Source organism: Heloderma suspectum, chromosome 1 (genome assembly GCF_057233095.1).
Source record: "Heloderma suspectum isolate Gila_16-S chromosome 1, 16-S_ref, whole genome shotgun sequence".
Taxonomy (NCBI): Eukaryota; Metazoa; Chordata; class Lepidosauria; order Squamata; family Helodermatidae; genus Heloderma; species Heloderma suspectum.
The window spans coordinates 116,051,895-116,067,526 of NC_139458.1; positions in this window are offsets into that span (position 1 = coordinate 116,051,895).

A 15,632-nucleotide genomic window follows, 5' to 3' on the forward strand; every position below is an offset into this window, starting at 1 on the left:
AGACTTGGTCATGCATAGTGTAGACCCATTGAAATCAATGGGACTGAAGTTACTCATCATTAACTTAAGTCGCATTGAATTCAATAGGCCTACTCTACGTATGACTAAATCTGGATCCATCTCATTATATATTTTTTTCCTGGATATCTCTGTTCTATACGTGTAGCTATCTATTTTCAGCCCCCTCCCTCTAGAGAGAAGAGCCTGGAACCTGCACTGTATCACCAACTGCCAAATCAATGGAAGGGCTGCGTGTGCCACACCATGAGTCCAGCTTGCTTGGCCTCATGGTGGGCCGTTGAGGGGGGGTGGGGAGACGTAACGCCCTGGGCCGAGATTGGTGGCCTGAGGTGGTGCCACCAGGGGTGGGAGGGGTGGGGAGCCTACTTAAGGCTCTCTGCGCCACTCCTCCACACCTCTGCAAAGCGAGGCTGCAAAGTGGATGCCTCACGCTTTGCAGCCGAAGGGACTCGATGGCAGTGGCGGTGGCAGCAGCAGCTGGAGAGGCAACCACGCTTCCTCCATGCGCAGCAGCAGCTGCATTCAGCGGGTGGTGGTGGCGGCGGCAGCCTCTTCTGCCCCAATTTGCCCTGCGGTTGCCTGGCTGGGGGGGGCGGTCTTGCCACGGCGTTGGTTGCGGTGGCAGAGGGTGGCGGAGTGTGGCCTCCTCGGGCGTTGGATGGCCTGGATTGTGCCTGCTCGATTGACCCCGGACCTCGAGGCATGGCCGGCCCTAGCGTCTGGCCCAGGCTTTCTCAGAGGCAGTGGGGTGCTGGGATCTGTTGCACGGGGGCGATTCTAGGCTTCTGGGCCTGAGCAGCAAAGGCTGGATGGCCCAAGGTTTGGAAGGTGCCCTGGGCGGGGGGAGTTAGAATCAGGGGATTTTCACCTCAGGGTGAGTGGCTCCCTGCAAGGGCTCAAGGGTTAGTGGGCCATTGCCTTGCTCACTGAGCAGTCTTGTGTTCTGGGGGCTCTGGACTGGCGTGACCAATTAGCTCTCTGTTTACTATATATATACTCTGTGTGTGTGTGTGTGTGTATGTGTGTGTGTGTGTGTGTGTATATATATATATATTTCCTCCTTTTTTGCGGGGGTTCTTTATTCCTTAACACTTAATTCCTGCCGGGGCACTCCTTAACTTCCCAGGTACCAACTTCGGTGGCCTGCCCTGAACGTCCAGCCAAGATGCCTCCAAAAAAAGGCCAGGGGGTAAGAAGGGAAAGGGCAAAGCCCCTGGCCCCCCTAGTGAAACAGCCTCAATGGTGACATGAGTCTTCATCAGAGGGGGAGGAGGACCTTGAGTTGGTGCTGACTCTGGCACGTGTGGAGGCCATGAAAAAAGGCAGAGGGCTTATGCCTCCTATACCTAAGCCAACCACATTGGGTGGGTCCCTGCCTAAAACGACTAGATGACAGACCCAGAGTACATTGCTGTTTTATCTTTCAGAGCATTTAGATGCGATTGAGGCATCTTCCAGCTCTGCTTCTATGCTGACTTCCGCACCAGCTCCCCCCCCATCTGAAGGACCAACGTCGGCCGTGCCACAGCCATCCGGGCCGGCGGCAGCCTTGTTATTCGCCTCTTTGGGGGATTTTGCCCCGTCTGTTACAGTTGTGGGTGTGGCAAATTCCCCTAACACTTTTCGTTGGTCGGGGTGGGGCCCGATGGGGCCATGGGGATGGCTCCCATGGATGCCAACCCCAAGATGGCCCTTTGGGTTGGAGATCATGCTGACCCAAACGCAGTGGGGAGTGGGAGTTTTCCCAAAGTAGTTCTGCAGCCCCCACCTGTCCCTGTGGGTCAGCAGGTGGATAAGCTACGGCACATTCCAGCTACGACAATCTTACGGCCGCAAGCATACTGGACACTACTTTCTACCCCCAGACACATACTGGAGGGGCCGCCACCCCCCTTTTGGGGCCTTCTGCAGGGTACACTGTTGCTCAGCCTGTGGCTGGTGCACATCAGCCTTCTCCGGCTACGACTGCATGTGCGTCGCTCTGGCAGGGCCCAGCAGGCCCCGCCGAGGCAGCCCAGTCTCAATCCGCCTTGATACATGCAGACCCATACGCCAATGTAGGCAAGGATGCCATACCCACTGGTGGTACATCTACACCACTGGGTTTTCACCTTTTGCCTGCCACTAAGGATAAGATTTTGCACAGAGAATTCATTGATGTTTTCTACTTATTATTTCGCAACCTGGACCCTAGAGATAAGGAGAAATCGGGTGATAAGGACCAAGACAAAGGCAGGTGAAAGAAAGTCGCCTGCACCTGGGCCAACTGGCTGCCAGATTTTCTGATTTATATGGGGGTGTTGCAACAAAAATTCCCTGGGCGGGGGTGGCTCACCAAATATTTGGATATGATCTACAGAGCATACTCCGAATATGAGGTCGGGGCTTGGCTGGCCTACGACAAGGCCTCTTGTATGAGGGCCACAGTAGACCCCTCCCTTTGCTGGGATGTCAAGGAACAGGACTTGTGGCTTCAGTTCATGACTCCAGCTAGGCCAAGATTTGGCGATAGATCAGATAGTGGTAGGGATGTACGAAAGTCACTTCCCTTTCGCGGATTATGTTGATGGTGTGGGGGGAGGCGTTCCGTCCCTCCCCCTGGAATCCTTGACGGGGGGGGAGGTGCTCCGTTCCTCCTCCCCGGAATCCTCCGTGGATGGCTGTGCTCCGCGGCAGCTCCGCGGAGCAGCCGACCAGGCCCAGCCAGGCCAGAGCTGTCCGCAGCCGGATTTCCGGCCGCGGAGGGCTCTGGGAAAAACAAACAAACAAAACCACGTACGCAAATGGCGGCGGCTATGGCTGCCGCCATTTGCGTTCCTTATTTTCGCCATCTTAGTCTACGTAAATATTTACGTAGACTAAGACAGCCCAAAATAAGGAATGCAAATGACGGCGGCCATAGCCACCGCCATTTGTGTACGCCTTTTTTTTTTTTTTACCCAGTTGTTTTAGGCTACATAAAAACTTATGTAGCCTATCACGTCTCTGTAAAAACAAAAAAACACACAACCGCAAATGGCGGTGGCGGCAGCTGGTCGGAAGACCAGCTGCCGCCGCTGCCGTCGGAGCCACTGCTGCCTGTAAGATCTGCCCCAGGTAAGTCTCGTCCCGGGGGGGATCCGCGGGGTGGCGGGAGGGTGGCAGGCCATTCCGCCACAGATTTTTTGGGGCCGAATGTATTGGCATTTGGCCTCACCGAGATCCATGGCGGAATTCTCTGCCATCCCTAGATAGTGGTCATATTCTGGCCAAACAGCAACCAACTTCGACTGTTGGGCCGAATGTGGGGCAGGTGGTTCAACACCGCTTGCTTTGCTGGGAGTACAGCTCCAGAGGCTCCTGTTCCCAAAACCCGTGCGGCTTCCGCCACGAATGTTCCATTTGTGGCAGGCAGCATCCATGCACCAGATGTCCCAGATTCAAGGGTTGGTGGGGTCACACACAGGAGGGTCAAGGCAGCAGGAAATCTGGGGGAGGGCAACAACCTCCTCCCAAAGGGACCTGGCCTGGTCAAGATCGAGCCCCTCCAGTGGCTCCTGGGGAGATATCCACAGAGGGAAGATGCGATTTACCTAGACCAAGGCTTTACGTACAGTTTTAGGATCCCTTTTCAGGGCGAGCGTAAGGCGCAATTTTTTTTCTAAGAATTAGAACTCTGTTCTCAGTATGCTCCAGTGGGTAAAACCCAAAATTGACAAGGAAGTGGCCTCAGGGTGGGTTCTCGGCCCTTTTGCAGCACCACCTGTCCCTAACCTACGGATTTCTCCCCTGGGCATCGTTCCCAAAAAGGCAAGAGGGGAATACAGGTTGATTCACAACCAAAGGGTGATTCTGTAAATGTCGAGATCCCAGAGCATTTATGTTCTGTACGTTATACTCCCTTTGATTCTGCAATATCCATGGTATGGAATCTCGGGCACGGGGCATTGATGGGCAAGTGCGACATAAAGTCTGCATTTCGCATCTTGCCGGTCAATCCTCTGGATCTTGACCTTTTAGGGTTTTGTTTCCATGGAATGTTTTACCTGGACAGGGCCCTCCGCATGGGATGCTCCATCTCCTGCACCATGTTTGAGAAGTTTAGCACCTTCTTGGAATGGGCAGTGAGAGATAAAATGGGGACCCCGAGTGTGGTCCATTATTTGGATGATTTTTTATTTGCTGGCCCTCACGATTCTACACAGTGTGCTGACTTAATGCGGGGTTTCGCCTCCATGGCGGATGAGCTAGGGGTCCCTCTGGCTCATGAGAAAACAGAGGGTCCATCTTCAGTTTTAATGTTTTTAGGGATTTAGTTAGATACCACCAACCAATGTTGCAGGATCCCAAATGACAAACTCTTGGTCCTGAGGGAAAAGATACACATATGACTGTGTTCCCGCAAAATCACCTTGCACGCATTGCAAGAGGTGGTTGGTCATTTAAATTTTGCATGTTGGGTAGTCGTCCCAGGTCGGGCCTTCCTAAGATGGCTCTGCTGGGCCATGCATGGACTGCAGCGACCGCACCACTGAACCAGAGTCACCTCAGCCATGCGACTTGACCTCAAGGTTTGGCTTCAATTTTTGCAGGAAATCAATGGCGTCTCTTTTTGGAGGCATGAGTTGCTCCTGCTGGCTGACTTTCAGGTTCATTCTGATGCTGCCGGGTCCCTGGGTTTTGGGGTGATTTGGGGTGATCGTTGGTGCATGGAACTATGGCCCTAGCAGGCCATAGATTTAACATTTTTGGAGTTTTTCCCAATCTCCGTAGCTGTGCACATATGGGCTGACCAACTTGCCAATTCGGTGGTTCACTTTTGGTGTGACTAAGGATGGTGGAGAAATCTGCCGCAGACCCCAGTGAGTCCAGATTCAAAGGAATCTGGCCTCCAGAGTCCGTGGCGGAGCAGCACCACTCACCTCCGCCTCCCTCTGGAATCTTTTGGAGCCGGCCTCTCTCTGCAGCGATTCTGCAGAGCCGCAGGCCAGCTCAGTATCGCTGGCCTGGCGAATGGATACAGCCACAAGTGGTGTAGTGGACTTACTTGAACCTGAATGCAGCTGTAAATGGCTGCAATTAGGTTAAGCTAAGGGCTTTCCGCTCGCAAGTGGCATCCACTACGCCATTTGCGTCTGTGTTTTTCCCCACGATAGACTATCCTATCGCGGGAAAAAACACAGATGCAAATGGTGTAGTGGACACCACTTGCGGCCGTAAAGCCCTTAGTTTAGCCTAATTGCAGCCATTTACGGCTGCATTTAGGTTAAACTAAGGGCTTTACGGCCGCAAGTGGCATCCACTACGCCACTTGCAGCTGTATCCATTCACCAGGCCAGTGATACGGAGCCGGCTGCCGGCCTGCGGCTCCACGGAATCCCCACGGAGAGGAGCCGGCTCATTAGGATTCTGGGGGGAGGAACGGATTTCCTCCCCCTGGAGGCGGATTCCCCACGGACTGGCAGGTAGGGAATCCACCCATTCCTAGGTGTGACAATCAGGCCACTGTCCACATCATCAACACCCTGTCTTCCAGCAACGCCAGAGTTATGTCGTTGGTAAGGGCGTTTACGCTGCATTGCCTGCGACATAATATCTGGTTTCGCGCCCAACATATACCTGGCCTAGACAATCCAACTGCTGAAGCTTTGTTGTGTAACCAGGTCACACGATTCCGGGAGTTGGCCCCTTGGGCATGTCCATTGCCAGACCCCATGCCAACAGCACTATGGGAGATTGGCGGACTGAGGCGGAGCTCACCATGATGAACTCCATAGCTCCTAGCACCAGAGCTGCTTACGACAAGGCAGGTAGGGAATTGCATAATTTCCGATGCAATAGGCAGTTACAACTATTATGGCCCATCCCGGTAGACCATCTTTTGCAGTTCTGTGTGGCTTGCTGGAGTAAGGGGCTTTCGGCAAGGACCATCAGCGGCAAGCTGGCGGCTCTGGCCTTTTGGTCCAAATTTAAGGGCATGGCTGATAACACTCTCGATTTCAGGGTCTGACGAGCCATCCAGGGCTGGTCCCGGATGTCACCCCCAGCCATGGATTCCAGGTGCCCCCTTTCTCCAGACATCCTCTTAGATCTCCGGAGATTGTGGCCATCCATATGTGCTTTGCATTTTGAAGCAGCATTGTTTCACGCAGCTGCCTTGACCGCTTTCTTTGGGGCTCTACGGATTTCCGAACTGGTTGTGACATTGAAAGGTGATGTATTTGGCAGAGCTCTGCAATATTCTTTCCGAATAGGGGCCGCTTCTACTGCCATGTCCCTGGGTTTCTCAACCAACCAGGTGAAGGTGCTGGGCAGATGGCGCTCCAAAGCTTTCAGGGCATACGTCAGGCGTCTACTGTGGTAGGGTGATGACCCCCTTCTTCCCAGTTATTCCGATTCTTATGGTTTTCTTGTTTTCCCTAGATTGATGGAATGGACGTGAACCTGTGCGTGTGCTCATATGGACACAGCATGGTGTTCTGGGCTGGTCGGAGGGCTTCCTGGTCTGGCTGCGGACCTCAGCTTGGCAGACGCGACATGCAGTGGGAGCGCCTCCTACCCACTCTGTTCCATCAAGGATTGGTACAGGTTCCCCCGCAGTTTTTGGTGCTGCATCTTGGGGGGAATGACCTAGGCCATGTGAGGGGCAAGGGCCTCATCTTGCAAGCATTGGGGTATTTTCAGGTTATTAGGCGCTGTTGGCCGGGGGTAACCATCATCTGGTCGTGCTTGCTGCCCAGACTTTTCTGGTGGAATGTGGAAAACCAGCAGGCCATAGAAAGGGCTCGACAGAAGGTTAACAGGGAAATAGCTCTGAGGCTATCCCAGCAGGGAGATGGGATCATCTCCCATCCAGAGATTTTATGGACCTGGGGGGAGCTCTACAGATACGACAGGGTACACCTGTCCGACTTGGGAAATGATATATTCCTGTGAGATCTGCAAAGGGGCATGTGGGAAGTACTTCACCGCGGGTGGGGGGAGTTTGACTAAGCAATAGGCTTGTCACTCCTATGGAGGTGAGAATAGCGACAGTGTACATTCAGAGGCACCTTATTGTGACAGATGATGCCTGAGGCCTCCTGTTCTAGGTTTCGCGGCCCATCGGGGGGATAAGGGTTATCTGTGAGGCCAACTCACCTCACCTACCCGGTGATGTGTGGCCTGGGCAGGGGTGACAGGGGAAGGCCTACCTCCCCCAAAAGGGGTAGCCCTGTGGGGCAGTGAGATGATACGCCACCACACAGGCTTTGAATGCTTTTGCCCATTTCAGGTGCAGCTAGGGTCTGCCCCAGTTTAGTTGCCCATCCTTTTTCCCCTTTGCAGATTTTATCAGTAAATGTGGCCCAATTTGAACCCAAGAAACTGTGTCAGCCTCTTCATTTCCCTGTCTCTGCTTGCAATGTGCATCCTTACCTCCAGCCATTCCTAGAGTCCACCTGAAGGTTCTTCTATCTCCCTCCTTCTGGCAGGAAGATCCTGTATCCTGGATTGTGTGGCCAACTGGCAGGGGCCAGAAAAGAAATCCCCCTCTCCTCAACACAATCCTAATGATATTTTAGCATTGTATGGAATTAAATGAAAGCAGCTTTGGGAGTCAATCTTGCCTGAACAGCAGGGTATAAATCAAATACAACAAACAAAAAACGCATCTATAAATAAAATGACTTGCACGTCTAATAAGTGATGTGGCATAGTGTGGTCTGAATATATAGCAAATGTATCTTCTCTTTTTTCTGATAGATACATTTTCTCTGTCAGATAAAATAGTCCCATTATAAAATATTATGAAGTAAAATGGGGCACCAAGGGGCCCCACACATGTTCAGCAGCCCATGTAATATATATGTTGCTGTTCACACTATAGGTGGGGGACTGAATGCGTGCATGCTCTTTCCTTTTCTTTTTTTTTTTAAATTAAAAAACCTCAACACTTCCTGGCACATTCAAAACTTCACAGGGGGTCTCGGCTAGACTTTTCCCTCTAGCTATTCAGTATGGAGAGGGTGTTTTTGTATATGAAGAAGCATCCATATATTAATTTGCCCACCTGTAGTCCAAAAGTGGTACCACTATATCGTTTGGGGGATGCTGATCATGTAGTTTGGCTCACAGGGTTGCATCAATATTGTGTACTTTTACGTGGGTTGGAATGCCTTATAGGAGAGAGCACGCAGATAAGTAATTGTTTGCTCCAATTCTTCACCACCTGACACCACTGTACTACAGCTGTGTTGAACTTCTTTCAACCCAAGGGCCAAATTCATTTTTGGAGAAGCTGTCAGGGTTGCCTTCCAGTGGTGGGTGGGGCTGAAGACAAAAGGCAGCAGGCGCCAAGTCACAAGGGATGGGGTCAACAGGCCCCAAACACCAGCATATTTTAATGCAAAGCTCTCACCGCCAGTAACTAAGCCTTAGGAGAGGCATTCCAACCTTTCATACTAGGGAAAAATGGCAACATACAAAATAAAAAACCAGAAAACAACCAAATGATCTGTGGTTGGGGACAGGAGTGGGCCCAGGGGAAGAGGGCAGGGCCATTTGGGGAGCCCTGGAGGGCCGGACTGGGACCCCAGGTTAGCTGGCCCTGGCCCACAGCGTCTAAGGTTCAGACACCCTGCTGTACAACCTGACAAGGTGCGCTTGTTGATGCTGACTGCTGTTGGCCCGGCAGCCCTGAATCATGTGGCTGGCTCATTTTAATGCCTTGGATTGACTTACAGAGCCTGTGCATTGTAAGGTGGTGATGTGCTGGCACAGCAGTTGTTCCTCCCTATCCTAAACACTCTGTTGCCTTTAAAGTGGCTCGTGGACTCAGTAGAGCACACATGTTCTTTGTGATGCAGCATCTAGGTAACTTCTAGGTGAGGCAAACTGTGTCTTATTAGCTCGGTGCAAGACTGTAGAGGTCTTTAATTAGAAGCACTCTTGTAAGGGCAGTAGTTGGTCACTCCCAGTGCGTTTGCTGTGGTGGAAAACTGTCCTTGTATGTTTTAGATCTACACATTTTTTATGATGGCATTTTATCTTTTTTAAAGAGGGAATGAGTATGTTTATTAAGGTGCTTGTATTCACTCTTAATGCATTGTATTAGCCCCCTATCCGTTACAAAGGAATCTGTCAACTTCATAAGCACGTTTGCCACTGAAGCAGAGCTATTGATTAGAAATGTTTCTGAGGCACTTTGCTTTCATTAAAGGTGGGGAAGATTTGGTGGGATGTGCTTCAGTTTTTAATAAACAATGCACTTTGTGCAGAGCATCCCTGTTTCCCCACATGTAATTAAACTTTCCTCTTTTTTTTAAAGAAAGGATTTTCTATCTTAAATGGAACCTGACTCTATTGTAAAATGAAAGTATTTGAGTGTGCCAGCCTACCTTTTGAGTTGCTGTGTGCTTCATTACGAACGGTCTTCTTTGTGTCATGTAGTAAGACATTACTAATATAGCAGGTTATTGTTGCAAGCCCATACACTTCCATGAACACACACACACACACACACACACACACACAGCAAATATGTTTACGTTAGATCTGACGCCTAGCTTGACAGACAACATGAACTAGCTGCTAAGGGCCAGCTCACACGTTGCTTGATTACTCAACCCTTGATGATTCACAGATGAATACATGGAATGACTCCATTGACAAGGAGTGTGATATGCAAGTCTGTATTTGGTGTTTGACTTATGCTGGCTCTGCTCATTCACACATCCTAGTTAACGCTTGATCATGCAGTCATCAAATGATTAGCGTGTATCTGAAGAGAGCCTAAGAAAAGAAATAGAATAATACTTTGCATTTAGGTAGCAGTTTGGAGCTTTCAGAGCACTTCACATACATGATCTTGTGCAATCCTTGCAATAGATTAATTAACCCCCTGTTGCAGATGGGTGGCTGTGGATGAGAGAGGAAGACTTGCCTAAAATCACCTAGTGAGTTAATGGAAGAGGGAAGATTCAAACTGGGGGCTTCCTGATTTGTAGTTCAGGTGTCTGTCTGTCTGTCTGTCTGTCTGTCTGTCTGTCTCAGATGCAGTTCTTTTTTACATACAGGGGAGAGTGCCTTGCATCTCCCCTTGATCACATTATTTAGAAGTCATTATAATAACATAAAAATATTCTCCCCCACTCTCCCTCTAGCTGAATCTACACACTGAAGTTTATTTAGTCATTTATTTATTTATTGCATTTCTATACCGCCCCATAGCTGAAGCTCTCTGGGCAGTTTACAGAAGTTAAACATTAAATACAATATAAAAAGTTTAAAAGCCATTTACAAAAAAACACATAAAAGCACACAGATAATATACACAAACAACATATAACGAAAAACAACATATGGCTGAACTATCAGCCATAACTAAAAGACACATCCAGGACCGATTAAAACTCATCATGTCCTGCCAAATGCCTGGGAAAAGTGATATGTCTTAACCTGGCGCCTAAAAGATAACAACGTTGGTGCCAGGCGGAACTCACTGGGGATCTCATTCCACAGATGGGGGGGCTACCACTGAGAAGGCCCTCTCTTTGCAACCTTCTGAGCTTCCTCGAAAGAAGCACCTGGAGGACGACCTTAGATGCTGAATGTAGCGTATGGGTAGGTTAGTTTCGGAAGAGGCGTGCCGTCAGGTATTGCGGTCCCAAGTCATGGGCACCAATAGTTATCACTGCAGTATGATAATGGTAAAATTGCTATGTGTAGATGTGTATTCATTGCTATGTGTAGATGTGTATTCAGCCCCCCTCTATTACAGCATGGCACCATCCCTGCTACCATGCCGCCTGCTGTGCAGCTTTATATGTCTATGTTTCCTGTTCTTTCCAAGGAGCCTGGTTGGGCAAATCATCTATGCATACCAGTTGTGCATGTGCAGAGCTCCCCCCATCCCATGGCATTGGGGAGGAAAGCCTTTTTGTTTGGGTGACCAGCAGAACAATTCCCCAAATGCAGCTTACTTAACCTATGGGGAAACTGGACTCCAGTCCACCCTTTTTGATGGCCAGGATGGGTAGCCATGAGGGTGCCTGCCACAATTCCAGGCCAATAAATTATTTTACAGCATCCACATGATTAGCTGATATATGCAGTCTGGCAGGAGAAGAGTCAGCTGTGAGCATTTCTACATGACGCTCAAATTGCACTCTCGTGATTGTTCACTCACAGAAATTTGTGGGTCCTTTACATGATGTTGTCAACCTCCAGGGCATCTCCTGTGCTTTCTGTCATTTAACTTGGGTTTTAAAAGATGGGAGATAACCCAATAAGGAATGTTAATCTGCTATATTGGCAGTGTGTAATTACGCAGCTCTGCTATACAACAGAGCCATCTAGTGAATGTATAATGAAACATATAGAACTTGCAGACAAATGAAGTCCCTGAATCAAAGCATGTGTCTGCCGTGTAAAGGAGCTGACCTTAATCCTGTAAAGAATCCAGAAGCAAAAGCCCTGGTAAGTTGCGGGATAAAAAGCCTGGTGTAGAGAACCCTTGTGTGGCTCTGGGACAGAGGCAGAAACAAGAGCTCTGATGAATGCTTGATTAGATCAACCTTTGCAAAAAAATAAATTGCAATTTTTTATTTCAAGTATTTTTATTTTAACTTAAGAGGAGGAGGAAGGGAGAGCGAGAGCACTGCAACAATAACAACCAGAACAATCTGGTGCTATAGTTATGATGGCTACTTTGTTTGTAGGGTGCCAAACTATTTTTTAAACCCTGTTTCTCTGTGGCCAGCCAAATTTATGCAATAAAAAAGGATCAGTCTGTGGCCAAATTGATCTTAAAAAAATGTCTCCCATGGCAACCACATTAATTTACTTTTTTGAAAAAGCATTTGTGTGTACTTTTAAAAATAATGTGTATATCTATTGGTGAGTTTGGTGGCCAGCCACATTAAATAATGTGGTTATGTGCTTTTTAAAATACTTGTGGGGGAGTGGGGCTGTGCTTGGCAAAGTTTGTGCCTGGCAAGATTTGTTTTTATTTTTTTGAAAAAGCTCGGTGAACTATTTAAAACCATCAGTGTCGTCATGATCTTGACCGTCATGCGCCCCATTTTCCTGCATCCTTTCCTTGTGCTTTGCCCCTTGGCTCCACCAATGGTGGCCTGCCCTCCATCCCACCACACAGCCACCACTATATTCATAGATACTAACCTTCAATATACAGGTATCAATATATGGTTAATCCACTACATCACATCAACGCTTGGAAGAAATAGTGAAATTAAAATAAGATACTTTTTGTATGGATATCTCAAGCATATGGGATGCAGCAGTGACTTGGACCCAAGCTGGTAGGTGAATATGCCCTCAGGCTTAGCATACAGCAGTGAAATGTACAGGTTAATGTACTAGGCTTTCTTCTGTCTAACCATCCCTATGTGGTAATTAGCATTGCATCTAGTTGGTTCATGTTCCAAGGATTTTATGTAGCATATGAATCCACCTGAAAGACTCCCAAACAGGGCCAGGAAGAAACAGCCCAGAGATGTTACAGAATTCTATGCAACTAGGAGTAAATCTGGAGGACAAGGTCATGGAGGATAAGGGCATCAATGGCTACTAGTCATGATGACTATATGCTACCTCAGGTATCAGAGGCAGTTTGCCTATATACACCACTTGCTGGGTACTGGGACTGGGAGGGTGCTGCTGCACTCACGTCCTGCTTGCGGGTCTCCCACAGTCAGCTGGTTGGCCACTGAATGAACAGAATGCTGGACTAGATGGACCCTTGGTCTCATTCAGCATGACTCTTCTTATATTCTTAAGTCTTGTTGAACTCACTGGGATACTTGGTCTATAGACGTGGTCTATAGGAATTCAATCTCCCTCTCCAGGCTTCCTGCTCATTCGAGTGCAGATCTTGAGTGTTTGTACCTTGTGTTGGGTACCCGGGACAGATTAGGGATTCTGTTGGTGTACCACCCACCCCGCTGCCCATCAGACTCCCTGCCTGAGCTGACGGAGGTGGTCTCGGACTTGGTGTTGAGGACCCCCAGGATGATGGTCCTGGGGGATCTCAACTTACATGCCGAGGCCGCTGTATCCGGGGCGGCTCAGGACTTCATGGCCGCCATGACAACCATGGGGCTGTCTCAACATGTCATCAGCCCAACACATATAAAAGGACACACGCTTGATCTGGTTTTCTTGACTGGGCAGGTGGATGGTGATCTGAAAGTGGAGGAATTAACATCTGTCCCTTTGTCATGGTCAGATCACTTCCTGCTGAGGTTTAGACTTCTGGCGGCCTTTCCCCTCTGCAAGGGTGGGGGACCTATTAAAATGGTCCGCCCCCGGAGATTAATGGATTCCGATGGATTCCAGAGGGCTCTGGGGGATTTTCCTGCTGGTATGGCTGGTGCTCCTGTCGAAGCCCAGGTCACTCTGTGGAATGCAGAGATGACTCGGGCGGTTGACACGATCGCGCCCAAGCGCCCTCTCCCTCTGAGCAGAGCCCGGCCAGCTCCTTGGTATACACCTGAGCTGAGGGCAATGAAGCAAGAGGGGAGACGGCTAGAACGCAGGTGGAGGAAAACCCGTGCTGAGTCTGACCGAACACAGGTAAGAGCCCACTATCGAGCCTACTCTGTGGCGGTGAGGGTGGCAAAGAGGCAGTTCTTTTCCACGAGCATTGCATCTTCTCAGTGTCGTCCAGCAGAGCTTTTCTGAGTGGTTCGCGGCCTGTTACATTCTGGGCCAGGGAGAGAGACGGTGGACCCCTCGGTAGCACGCTGTGACAAGTTTGCGCGGCACTTTGAGGATAAAGTCGCTCAGATTCGTCATGAATTGGACACCACCATTAATGCAGTTCCATTGGTAGAGGCGTTCAGAGCACCGTCTGGTCCAGTTTTATTGGATGAGTTTCAGTTACTGAGGCCTGAGGATGCGGACAAGGTGCTTGGCTAAGTCCGATCGACCACTTGTGTGCTTGACCCTTGCCCTTCATGGCTTATTAAATCAAACAAGGAGGGGTTGTCCGGCTGGGTCCAGGAGGTTGTAAATTCCTCCTTGAGAGAGGGAGTGGTACCTGCTGCTTTAAAAGAGGCAGTAATTAGACCACTCCTGAAAAAGCCTAACCTGGACCCAGAGGATGTTAACAATTATAGGCCAGTGGCCAACATCCCCTTCCTGGGCAAGGTGCTTGAGCGGGTGGTTGTAGGACAGCTCCAGGCACTCTTGAATGAAACGGATTATCTAGATCCATTTCAATCGGGCTTCAGGCCTGGTTTTGGAACGGAAACTGCCTTGGTCGCCCTGTGGGATGACCTCTGCCGGGAGAGGGACAGGGGGAGTGCAACCCTGTTGATTCTCCTGGACCTCTCAGCGGCTTTCGATACCATTGACCATGGTATCCTTCTGGATAGGTTGTCTGGGTTGGGAGTTGGAGGCACTGCACTACAGTGGTTCCGCTCCTACTTGGATGGCCAATTCCAGAAGGTGGTGCTGGGAGATTATTGCTCTGTGCCATGGCAATTGTGCCATGGGGTTCCACAGGGCTCTATTTTATCCCCCATGCCGTTTAACATCTACATGAAACCGCTGGGGGAAGTTATCCGGAGGTGTGGGCTGAGGTGCCATCAATATGCGGATGACACCCAGCTCTACCTCTCTTTCTCATCAAACCCAGGTGAGGCAGTGGCTGTTCTGAACCAGTGCCTGGGCACGGTAATGGACTGGATGAGGGCTAATAAACTGAAACTCAATCCAGACAAGACGGAGGTACTGTTAGTGGGTGGTTCATCTGCCCGGCTAGGTGATATTCAACCTGTTCTGGAGGGGGTTGCACTCCCCCTAAAGGATCAGGTTCGTAGTTTGGGGGTGCTCTTGGATCCAGAACTGTCACTTGAGGCACAGGTGAACTCAGTGGCATGGAGCACTTTTTATCAGCTTAGGCTGGTATACCAACTACGCCCTTATCTGGACAGAGATAGCCTAGCTACAGTGATCCATGCTCTGATAACTTCTTGTCTGGATTAGTGCAATGCGTTATACATGGGGCTGCCTTTGAAAACGGTCCAGAAACTTCAGCTGGTCCAAAATAGGGCAGCAAGATTGTTAACAGGGACTGGCCTGTGAGCTCATATTACGCCAGTACTATTCCAGCTGCACTGGCTGCCAGTCCATTTCCGGGCCCGATTCAAAGTGCTGGTGTTAACATTCAAAGCCCTTAACGGCTTGGGGCCAGGTTACCTGAAGGATCGCCTCCTCCCATATGTGCCTGCCCGGACCTTAAGATCATCATCAGCGGCCCTTCTCCGTGAGCCCCTGCCAAAGGAAGTGAGGCGGGTGGCTACTAGGAGGAGGGCTTTTTCTGTTGTGGCACCCCGGCTCTGGAATGAGCTCCCTAGTGAGGTTCGCCTGGCGCCTACATTGTACTCCTTTCAGCGCCAGGTGAAGACCTTTTTATTTTCCCAGGCATTTTAACTTTCTAAATTTTTATCTTTGCTGTTTTAAATCTGTATTTTAAACTCCTGTACTGCTGCTAGGTTTTATTGTGGTTGTATTGTTATATTGTGGTTTTAATGTTCTATATATTTTAAATTGTTTTATTGTGTGTTGTTTGGTTTTAATTTTTGTGAACCGCCCAGAGAGCTTCGGCTATTGGGCGGTATAGAAAT